At 33.4% G+C, this 12,571-nt stretch overlaps 1 protein-coding gene across 1 annotated transcript in view; it reads right to left on the bottom strand.

Annotated features, from left to right (window-relative positions):
- The window catches only part of LOC106623660 (homeobox protein caupolican), a 45,943-nt gene that overhangs the window by 30,138 nt on the left and 3,234 nt on the right, over window positions 1–12,571 (bottom strand). The gene's annotated exons all lie outside the window — the stretch shown is intronic.

Below are 12,571 nucleotides of genomic sequence, written 5' to 3'. Positions count from 1 at the left end.
GCAAACGGTACGCTAAACAAACATTAAGCACAATAACCATAATCATCTAGTAGCAGCAAATCTGCATGCAATTGCAGCCAATGCGAACGCCCAACAAAAAAACACCAGAAATACATATACACACACATGCGCTCGTAATCTGCATATGCCAACGTGCAACATAACATTGTCAGCCAAAGAAATTGCGAGACGAAATTGCCTGAAGCCGCAGCTACTGCGCAACACAACATGCAACACATACACACATACACCAATACTGCATGTAAAGGCTTACGAACACAACGCGTTATTTACGTTTATGGTCAAACACAATTGAGAAGTTGAAAGAAAAAAAAAGTAAACAAAGCCTCTGCCGTGGTAAGCGGGTGGCGCATTGGCGTTACGGAGCGCGCAGAAGGTAGAGGAGGTCGTAGCATAACATGCAAGATCTATAATAATGGTAATTTGGCGCTATGTCGAAACTGCACCTCAACACCTTCGGATGACTCCATCCAATCGAACGTAATGGACACTCAATTGGACAGCCACTATCTAATCACATTCATAATTCGCAGTTATTGGAGGTCATTAAGCGCAGGCGCGCACGCACACACACACCTATACATATATACGCTAACACCACAGAGCAGGCAGATTAAGGCACAACGACGCAAATTACAGACGAAAACGTTCTCGCATAATAAAAACATTTTCATGAATGAAATCTAATGAATTCTGAATGAATGTGCACCGCTGTCGGCCACAAGTGCCGTACACACACTCACTCACAAACACGAGCAACATGAATTTGCTGCTATCAAGTGTAGTTGCTTTTTCTTTGCTTACTGTGACAGATAAAAAAGACATAAAAGCTGCACGAAGAAAGGTTGCACAAGTCATTTACAAGTGTGTGAGTTGCAACATGTCCACCATTCGGCAGGCAACGCGCCACAGCACCTTCACAATGCTACAAGTCTGCACCTTGCCTTCATTTCGTAACTCACAACGTCCAACAGTGTACGATATATAAATATATGTGTGAATGTGTGTCTGTGTGCGGCTGACTTTTCTTGACTTGGCTGTTGTTGCACGCTTATTATCAGCACGCAAGACAGTTTATTTTTAATGATCCTCCACACTTTGTTCGCAATGAACGCTCGCATTTTAACGAGGCAACCAACTCCAGCGCTCGAAAACCCTTTTTTTCGTCGCCCCACACACAACGCTTCCACTCATCGTGAATCCAAAAACAAAACAAAAATGCTACCAAATGCTCCACATATCGCATTGCTACACACGCTGCCCATCCGCTGGAGTGCGTTGTGTTGCATTGCACTAGCCGTGTTGTACTTCAACAGCCGTGTTGCAAGGTGTGTTGCCAACTCTTGCTGTTGCTTTTATTCCGGTCTCAAAATTTTCCGGAATTTATCGAAAAATTACTGTAGATAGGATATGAGCAGACACTTAGAGATAGTTAAGCGCAATCGTCTTCATGCTCCTTGTGGCAACGTAACACCACCGCACAATCTCTGCATAGATTTATAAATTATTGCCGGAATACTCTTCTCGAGGTGTTGGCAGAGTTTTGCACAATTTAGGAGCGTTTAATTTTTATTGCTTGGATTTTGATTGCAAACTCAAGTACCACAATATCAATTAAATGAAAAAGTATGGGCTTTATGTGAGTGAAAAATTGCACAATTGGCGTTGATTGCTTTGTTTACAGGTATCCTCCCCGCAGGCAGGATATGGATGATAAATTGGCGATATTGACAGCGTTTCAAGGTGCCCTATTCAGGCTATAAAGATCTTTATCTTGATTTTGATCTGGCAATTTTAATGGTAGCTTATTGCTATATTGGTCCAATCTAATCTATGTTTAATTTCTTGGAGATACCTTGTCAAATAAAAAGTTTTCCATACAAGAACTTTAGTTCGATCGGTCAATTCTTCAAAAATTGTTTCGATGCCTTGGATAAAAATTTACGCCAAATTTCGTAAAAATACTTTCTCAAATAAAAAAGCTTTCCATACACTTAAGTCACCAGAGATTCGTGCACTTGAGACTTTATAAGATGGCACCAATCACATCTTTACCTACTGTGGATGATAAAACTTATACACACAAAAGCTCCATCTAAGCTCAATAAAAGGCTAAGTAACTGTAAAAATTTTGAGTGTTTCGTACTTAATAATAAGTCTTCTTCGTCGACTCGTTTTTGACTTCCTCCTTTTTTTTGACAAGAATCACCAAAATAAGAGCGAACAGAGCAGCTTAGTATTAACGATTACTTTATTTACTGTTTAAGTTGAATTTGTGTTAATTTTTATGACGGAAGCAATTCAGAAAGTAATTCAGGACAATTTGTATTTGAGAAACTAGTATAAGCAGTTTTTTTTTTGTAGAACTGAGTATTGTATGTATAGCAGTATATATGGGTCGTTCCATCTAAAATTTACATTCAAACATTTTTTTCGAACAAAACATTTTTTGATTCTTTGAAGCAAAACGCATTCTTATTTTATTTCAACTCAATATGAAAAATTTTTGAATTATGAATCCTCGTTAAGTAAAAATATATGTTGGAACTTACAGTTTCAACTAGGTTAACTCAAAATAAAGTTTCGATAAAGTTTTAGTACAAAAAAGTAGCTTAAAAGGTTAGGCCAGTCTACGATTTTCAAAACTTCGGTACAAATTTAACTAGCAATTCTCATGTAGATTGAGAACCCGATTTTATTTTTTCCTACATATAGCATGAGTCCCTAGAATCCCCGCCGCCTGTAGAAGCCGCCATGAAAAATATGATTCTGAAGATAGACTCATTAACTATCATTTTGTATCAGAGTGTCAATAAAATTTTTGTTTATACGACAATGCAGCTAAATGCTTAATAAAGCCGGAAAAAAGGAAGTTTGATTTATATATCTTTATTCCTAGAACAAATTGTTCAAATTAGGCCGTTTTATCTGGCTCTAGACTAACCTAACTATTAAATACTTAATAAGAATTACCTCACGAAATTCAGGTATTGAGATCAAAGAATATCACAATTATTGAAATTTTAATGACCTTTTCGTTTCGTTATGATTTTTTACGACCTCTAAAAATTTTCATTCCCCTAATCCAATTTACTTTCAAAATGCTAACAACGCCCTACACATTTGTCTAATACCAACATGTGGCAGCAATACATTTCAGACTAAAATTTTCTAATGCACTTATAGGTACATTAGGTCAGTTCAATGAGAAACACGCTTAAAAGGATACATTTCTCTAGCTTAGCTAACACAGAAATCGCTCATAGCGAAGCGGAAGTAAAACGGAAATTGTAACTTCATGCTATGCAAACAAAAAATGCAAAAAAAAAAAACAAGACAAACATCAAAAGTTTGTCCGTTGAAGTGTTTGGCCGCACGCACTTATATACATATACATATGTACATATACAAACAAATGAATACATCTCCTGCTGGTGGTTCATGCCCACTCCCTTTATATTTATTTGCCAATCAAGCTGATTTGCGCGTGCGAGCGCCGAGCGGTTGTGTGAGCATGACGAGCGCTGTTCAAACTTTTCGGCGAAAAATCATATAACAGCTGGCCGAAGTTGCGAGGCGAAAAGAAGATCAAAGTAGCGCCTATAAAAGGTAATAATGTGCAAATATTAAAACAGCAAATTATTGCAATTGAAGCACCGATTGCTGTGTAAAGAAGGTGGGGCGTGGAAGAAAAAAATAAAAATATGCAAAAATACAAACAGAGAAGCAAACAGCAATTGCGGAGGCGAAACAAAAGGCAAAACAAAAAATCAAACAGAGATAATGCCAAGTCAAACGTGACTAAAACAAGCCGAAACAAAATGGGGGGACACGCCAATTGCAAATGCGCTGCTCAAGTTTATGACAACAACAACAACAGCAGCAATAATTGCGAATGCAGCAGAACAACTGAAAAAGTGATGAGCATGCGCTTGAGAATAAATACAAAAAATTTTAATAAGGAAACAAAGAAAAATTTAAGCGTACAATAGAAAGTGTGCTGGCGTTACGTTTCGTTAATTTGCCAAAAAGCAGGCAAAAACAATGATCAGAACAGAGAAAAGCTAAATAAAGTTGTAAAACATTCCATGGCAGCATTGAGGCTTGAAGCGATGCTTGCACAGATTTTTTTTTCATTTCAAATGATTTTTGGGATTTCAAATTTGGTCGAGATTGGTTATACAATTTTTTTCTGATCATGGTGTAGGAAATTATGACATATACACTCCACATTACGCTCAAGCGGTGATCTCTCCCGCTGTTTAAAGATTTTTCGACAAAAAATTAATTAAATTGGCAAAAAAAAATTTAGGTTAGTGATGGTTATTTTAATGGTTAATTTAAAAAGTTCATCCTCATTAAGATTTATTTTTTTCCGATTTATTTTTTTTATCGTGATTTTTTTATGTGTTAAATATTTTCTTTATTCTTGTCTGTAAATTTTGTCAAACATCTATTTCATCATAACAACTTTTGGAAAATGCGGCCTTAAAATACCTGCTAGTATGAGCATATAACGATTTAACTACGAATTCCGTCGAATGACAAACTGAATTTTCTACTTTGAAATATTGTTGATAAATATATGGTATAAGCTGCCTTCGATTCCCCATGCGTTAGGGAATAACAATCGAAAAAAAATATATATACCGGAAGCACTTGCAATGCAAGCTTACATTTGTATGTCCTCTGACGCAGGTGGAGAAATAATTCTTTCTGTGCCAAAAAACATTTCAGTTACCCCTTGTTGTCAAGCAACGTTCATATCTTACATTACCTATAAGCAATTTTACATATTTTTCAAAACTTAAGTTTTTAAAAACAACCAGAAAAATATTTTTATTGACACTTGTCAAAGTAATATGTCATTTGAGTCAGTCAAATAATGCAACTGGGCTAAAATTTGTAAAACCAAATTTCTCAAAACTTTCAAAACTAACAAGCAAGTTATAATTTGAAAAAGTGTAAATAATGTATCTAGCAATATAAGTTATAATTTTGTAATTGTCGCTAAGGGACAGATTCCTCGATAGAAAAACCTGTGCAATTCGTTCATTTCAAAAGAAATCGATGCTGTTGTGTTTCAGTAAAATTCTTATATATGTGAGCTATAGAGATTTTCGTTTTGTACGATTTAGTTGAGTTTTCGCACAGAACAAAGGTTCTTTACAATCCGCACCATTACCGAAGAAAAAAGCAGTATTGATCTGAGTAAAATTTGAATAACTGTTCGAAGTTATATGGAAAAGGCTTTCACGTTTTGCCTATAGGTTTATTTTTGGCTTTATATGGTTGTCCATTAAATGGACATTTTCATTGATTATAAATTTTACAGCGACTAAATATTGGAAAATCCCACAGAACAGTATTCGGTTATTTAACTCATATAATTATATATCTAATGCTCAGGTCTATATATGCTTTAGTAAAAGCCGTAATCCAATAGGGGGGCGCTTGCCAAATTAACGACTTTCGCAGAGTTTTTTCAACTTAATCTAAGATTTGTGCACGAGTATGAATGTGTCGCAGAAAAAACTAAAAGAAAACAAACAATGAGGACACAAAAACATAAGTATGTATATATGTGAGTGTATCCACCTCCTTATTGCTAAATTGTAAAGAGCGCTGCGGTCTTCTCGAGACGGTTATTAGATTTATGATTTATGTATTTTATATACACTTGAATTTGCGAACCTGCGAGCGCCTTTTTATTGCAAATAAATTTGCTGGTCAACGCTAATGCTACAACTACAAAGAGTGCGACCAAGCGCCAATGCCGTTATTCTTGACGAAAAATTAAAAACTAATAAAAACACAACAGCAAGGTAAAAAACATATATGCAGCTTTTTACTTTTGTTGCTGATTTTATCTTGTTTTTGTTTTTGCGAAAGCTAACTGGCATCAACAACAATAACAAAGTCTAAGCATAAAACGCATAACAGTAGCTGTGGTCAAAATGCGAAGGTAAACCGTTGAACTACTTTGAAAAACCACATTTGGCCAACAGTCAATACAAAACCACAACAACAACAGACAAAAATATATACAAACGCCGAGTGGCGCTGCTTTGGCTACCGCCGTTGCTGTTTGCCTGCTGTCTGCTACTCCTGCAACTGGTAATGAAGTTCGCCTCCACAAAGCAAGCCACTCACTTAAATATTCACACAATGAGCTGAAAAGTTGGCCGAAAAAAATTGTTTGCAAAGTAGCAGCAATAATGATTTCGCTCACCAGCGACTGCTGCAGAATGACAATAATTGCTTGAGTTGTTGTTGTTGTTGTTGCTGCTGTTTGTAGTGCTGCTACAAATGCTGCTACCGCTGTCTTCTTAACAGAAGTTTTTGCATTGTTCCAAATGCTACGCAGCCTCTGTACATACGTTTGTATGTATTTATGTTTATGTGCGCGTGTGTGTGTGTGTTTGTGTTTCTTAGTTGCTATTGTGTTTTCAACGCGCATACGCACATTAAAAATTCATAAATCAATTATGGAATGTGGAACTGAAAAATTCCTGCTATGCTTTTTGCCGTCTGGTCCTATGAGCCAAGATATTATATGTTGTATGTGTGTGTGTGTGTACATTTGTCCTTTCCACAGCTTCTGTGCTCATTTTGTGCTACTTTTGTTGTTTTTGTTAGTTTTTGTTTTTGTACATGTTGTCTGCTTTGTTTTTTGCGCCTGCCACACTCATTCGCTCATTCATTCATGCAATCAATGTGCATTTTTGCAACGCATTGTCTTCGGCATCGTTGTGGATAATAAGGACACCTCATAAAAATTCATATGCACTGATACATGGACACGTACGCGTCCAAGTATGTGTAGACGTACATTTATGAATAAATATTGATAAATACCCAGGGTGTAAATGCACTATTTCGGAGTTATCGGGTACTAGTCCGATTTGGCTCAATATAAGAATGATTCAAAAAAAAAAATTTCTATAAAGATTGTAAGCATTAAAATTCTTCATATTTAAGAATTACCCAACCATACTCCTTTTAATTTTTAAAATTAGTGGGTTAGTTTTAGAGTTCTTAAAATTGAAGGACTTCTTTTAGAAATACTTTCATTTGCAGTTTTTTTAGTGAAAAAATATTTTACAAATTTTATTTAGTGCTCTAAAATTAATTGTACATTTATTTCATTAAAAGGTGTGTACTTGTAGAGCTGTTAGTCTTCAAGAAGTACAAAGCTTTAGCAACAATCTTTTGTAGTGTTATTGTAATTCGATGATAGAATTCAAAAAATGTTTACAAATATCGCTATGATAAATATATAAATAATTTCATGCATATGCATACATCTACAAATATATGTAGATGTCGTACACATAGTATGTGCTGGCATTTTCTATTCGATTTCTATTCTTTAATGGTGTAATTTTTTATTTGTTGCGATATGTGCAAATACTTCGTATGATTACTCCTATTATAAAAAAAGATCAATTAAAAAAGATCTCTCAAAAAAAATTTTTTTTTGATTATATTAAAATTTAAGAAATGTGTCATTTTAATGAAGCAACCCTTAACAATGGGCGATGAGTCCTTAATTTGTGTAATTTGGATACCAAATATTGAAAATTATAATTGAAAAATTTATAAAAATTTCAAAAATCTTTATAGCACTGTTTAAGGCTTGTATCTTAACCTTAACCTTAAACATATTAGTATTATAGAAGTTGATAAATAAATTCTCTTTTTGTTACGAAGAGAAAGAATCTGAACAGAAAAGTTGAGCTAAGGCAATATTATTTATATTAAGCGATAAACTTGTTAAAAATGAACTGAACAAAGAAGTCATGGGTAAACTATAAATCTGCTCTAAAAGCTAAAAATATTCGCAAACTTATGAATTTAAGGGTTGAATTAGAAGTTTTTAAAAACTGAAAATAAGAAAATATCTTCTCAAAAGGATTTTCGAAATTCGAAATAATTCAACAGTGACAGCCATTTTAGTGTCACAGCAATTCGTTTAATTAAATTACCTCAAGCTTAACTTAAAGCTTTAAATCATTTTTCTCGAAATATATATTTTTGAGGCATTTAAAAAAAATTTAATTTCCACTCAACCGATTTACTTGAAATTGACATGCTTTTTATTTATGTATATTTTTATAATAAAATTTTAATTTTTACTGTTTTTAAAAAATTGTGAGAAAATAAAAAATTTACTGAAAATATTTATATATATTTTTTTAAGTAGCTGTCATTTACAAAAACAATTTTTTTCAGTTTTTTTGCTTTCCACTATAATGACATTTTTATTGATTGCGTTTATTTTGCTTTCAGATGACCACAAGAAGGGTAATCATGACCCTTTTTTTAACCCTTGTAACTTTTGAAATTTAATTTTTTTGCGCTGACATTTTATAACTAATCCTAATCAACAACTGATAAAAAAAATGTATCGTTAAAATAATAACCCTTTTTCTTTAAGCGAGTCTCAAAAAATGTTCGAAATACAGACTTCTAGAATACCCACTTAAAGAAATATTATAACTCACAACTACTCCTACATACATATTTGTCAAGTAGCCGCCCTACAATTGCATTACCAAAAAAATGAATTATATATACTTCGGCTACTGGTTAGAAATGGTGTGAGGAAATTAGCTGCTTAAAAAGTCAGCTGAAACTGGGAAAATCTTTTTTTTTTCACTGCTTATATAACGACAGCATAGAGTTGCCATGTGATAGTACAAAAAAATGCTAGTGTTTGCAAATTCATATCTTCACATCACTAAGCATTTTTCTCTGTTTTACATATACTATAAATATAATTTCAAATTTGTATGCAATAAAGTTTTCATTTAAACTCAATAACTTGACATTACATAATAAACTACATTTTGATGATACTAGGAATTAATTCAATAACTTTGTTATTTCATAATAATTTAATTCACATAATTTCAACTAATTTTAACTTCAATCATCATTACTATAACGAAACATGCTTCTTTAACCACAAAATATTTACAAAACTGCATAAAATATATACTCGTATGTTAGGGTGGGCCAAAACAAAACGAATATCATTTTTTCGCTTGGTGCTCTGAAAAATAGGTTCTTAAACACCTTTACGAAAATCTCACCAAATATGAGATTGCTTGTTATCAGATAGAAAAAAGCATATCTCGCTTCTAACTACTTGAAAAATATCTCCTTTAATAGATTTTGTAGGAAATTGAAAGGTCTTCTACGATTTAACCTAACCGTTTAAGAGATATATACGGTTGAAGTTTGATTATTTTACGGATTTTCTTATGTATTTTATAACTCAATAAAAAAAGTCATTAGAGATCGGAAAACTCATAGGCACTTTACTGTTTTACCTCTTTTTGTAGCGTTGGAATTAGCTCATACTAGGAGAGACTTTCTTAGAGATATCTAAGAACCTAGTTTTGAAAGTACCAACCAAACAAACAATCGCCTTTTGAACCACCCTAATATATACAAATACATATGTTCATACATATATATTATATGAGGGTAAAATCTGTAGATTATAAAAAAAAAATTTATGGACAAAAAAAAATAGTTTTGGTTTAAAAAGAGTGCTGGTTTTTGACTCAAAATTTATTTTAACGCTTAAGAAAAGCATGTTGGCGTTTAAGGCTTTTTTTTTAAACTCCAATAATGATCACCAAAATTTTTTTTTATTTGATAACTTTTAATTGGCCAGAAAGAGGACTATCCACAGCTTCAAGAACATTTATCCAAAAAATGTTACGAAGTAAAAATTTTAACTCGAAAATATACTTTAAAACTGATGTTAAAAAAAAAAAATTTTCGCTCCACCTTAATATATATTTATTATTCCTACATTCTCATATATCTATCTATATATCAACATTTGCAATGAATTTTGTTATATACCTAAAAAGTTTATACAGTGCAAACTAAAATTTCCTCTCCGCGCTTCTTCAATGGGGTGTAATTATAATTACCGATAATCTTCAACATACATGCATTACTTTAATTATAATAATTTAGGACAAGTTTGCTTATTATAATAAATGGGAAGCCATTCCGACCAATTTATTATGAATACACATCCATACGTAAGTACATGCGTGTGTGTGTGTGTGTAAATACACTTAGAATGTTTAAGCGCATTGCGGTAGCGTTAAGGTCCTGCGTAAGGAGCAAATTTGCAAACAAAACAACAAGCAAGTAAGTAAACGTCTGCAGGCACACACACACATACATACACATGCACAAGCTTGCGACAGCACTTTGAGTGCAGTGTAAATTATCTCCAAATAAGTAGCAACGGAATTCGCCATTCGAGGGAAGCTTCAGCCAAAGAGTGAGTGTAGTGCAAGTGGGATGCGCTATTCAAATATACATACATACATATATAGGGTATGTACAAAGTCCATGTATTTGTATAACCATTAAGTTTATATACACATAGATCTATATTTGTATGTATGTATGCACTTCTGCCACCGTCTTGTAATTACCGATATGCAAGTTGCAGTTAAGCTGCCTCCTATACATATGTACACTCACATATACATATATTCGACATTGTTGTCCCTGTTATTGTTGTTGTGGCGTTGTCCTAAATTGTTGCAAACATTTCCTTGCATAATTTGCTGAATTAACGCGCGACCAACGCTCGCCAAACGGCAGCACAGTGCACACAGTCCATATACAACACGGCCTGCGGCCAATAGTTTCCAAGCCATTACCCGCCTCCCGCTGTATCCCGTCTGGCGCTGTCTTCCACGGGCAACAATTTTCATCTTCTGAATATTCATGCCTGTGGCGCTTTTGTGATTTAAACTTCTACTTTTTCCACAAACTACGCACACACACACACACAGACAGCCCACACATTTTGCCTTTGCATGAAATAATCGCAGTTTTCTTGTTCTATCCGCTTTATAAGCTTTTGCTCTAATTATCGAACGTTTTTAAAATTATAATAAAATTATTTTTAATGTTGTGTGGCGCGTTATGCTTGAGTATTTAACGTTCACACAAATAGATACGTAGAGTAGTGGCAGCAACCGAAATTAGCGTTGATTTAAAATTTAATCACGTTTCATGAACGTTGGTCGGGTTCTTCAGGCTGCCCACAAAGGAGTCAAGTGGTGTATGGGGCAGTGAGAGCAGTGTATGCAGAGGATGTTAACTTGTGCGCTTGTCTGCTTAGAACATTAAGCTAATTATGGGTTTCGACACGTTTTTAGTGCGAAATAATTTTGTGCGGAATTTGCGTATGAGTCAGGCGCTTGAATGGTGAAAAGTAGCAAAGAAAGGTAAAACACCGGAAAAATAAATGTATGCGTGAACGATGTTTGACATAGAAGATATAAAGTTCGAGCAATAAAAATAGGAAATCATTGCTTTTCACTTAAAAGTAAGGGGTTTGAATAAATCGAGGACGACAATATTAAGAAGCACAATGTTTGATGTTGTTCTAGGTTAAATATATGGCAAATGGCACAAATATTGAATGTATAAGAAAGGTATGACAGATCGATCACTTCGATAACAACAAAAATTTATAAATTCACCGTTACGCATAAACTATGTATATGTTCTTATACCTACAAATATAATTAATAATTCAACCAAATCTTTGTTGACTTTATATTTCACATCTCGAATCTTTTTTAGTTTTAAGTCGATTTTTTTTTACAAATTTATTACTTAAATATCTGGTTTTAAAATATTTGAAAAATATACCAATTGGCATATAAGTATTAAATAAGTATGATGTCATTGTAAAGCTATGTGATGAACTAGATTTCGTTAAAAAATACATTTATGTTGGTTTAGGCTTCCTTTCTTCTACGCATACTTAGCAGAGATACTACAATATACTTTGGTTTTTGTTAATGTGGTTTTTTACTTATATGATATATACATACTGTTATATAATATTATATTAACGCCAATTTTATTTGAACGAATAAGTAAAATCACTTGAAAATATGTCTGTAAGAGAGATTGACAAAACTGAATTAAGAATTCGGCCAGTCCTCAAAATGGCCCTAACTTTTACAATTTATTCTGTGAGTATAGAAGCAACAACTAAACTTCACTATTTCATTACTTTTTTATTTTTAGTATATTTATTTTGGGATTTTGATACAAAATAGCGGTTACTGGGTTAATCTTCGAAATTTTTCCTTTTAGCGGTCCTCGACGGGCGCCGCTGATGCTAGGAACTCGTGTAATTAAACAAAATGAAAGACGGGATCGTAATTTACATAAGACTTGCTAATAAATTACATACGTTCTCAGCCTTACATATTTCATAATTATTTTCGCAAATAGGCGAAAACTATATAAATTAACAGCAAATTATTAATAAAATAAGAAAAAACGTTAACTTCGGTTACGTTGAAACAAATAAAAAAAATTTTCATACACGAACTTGAATTGGTTAGGTCAGTTAGTAAGGCAACTGTAAGCTACAGTGGTTCGATCTGAAAAATTTGTTTGGATATTATAGCGTTGTCTTAGGCAATAACTCATGCCGAATTTCGTGAAGATATCTTGAAAAATAGAAAAGTTTTCAATACAA

The sequence above is a fragment of the Bactrocera oleae genome, chromosome 6 (genome assembly GCF_042242935.1).
Source record: "Bactrocera oleae isolate idBacOlea1 chromosome 6, idBacOlea1, whole genome shotgun sequence".
Classification (NCBI taxonomy): domain Eukaryota; kingdom Metazoa; phylum Arthropoda; class Insecta; order Diptera; family Tephritidae; genus Bactrocera; species Bactrocera oleae.
Note: the sequence above shows the minus strand (reverse complement) of the source record. Positions and strands in the feature narration are given on the sequence as shown.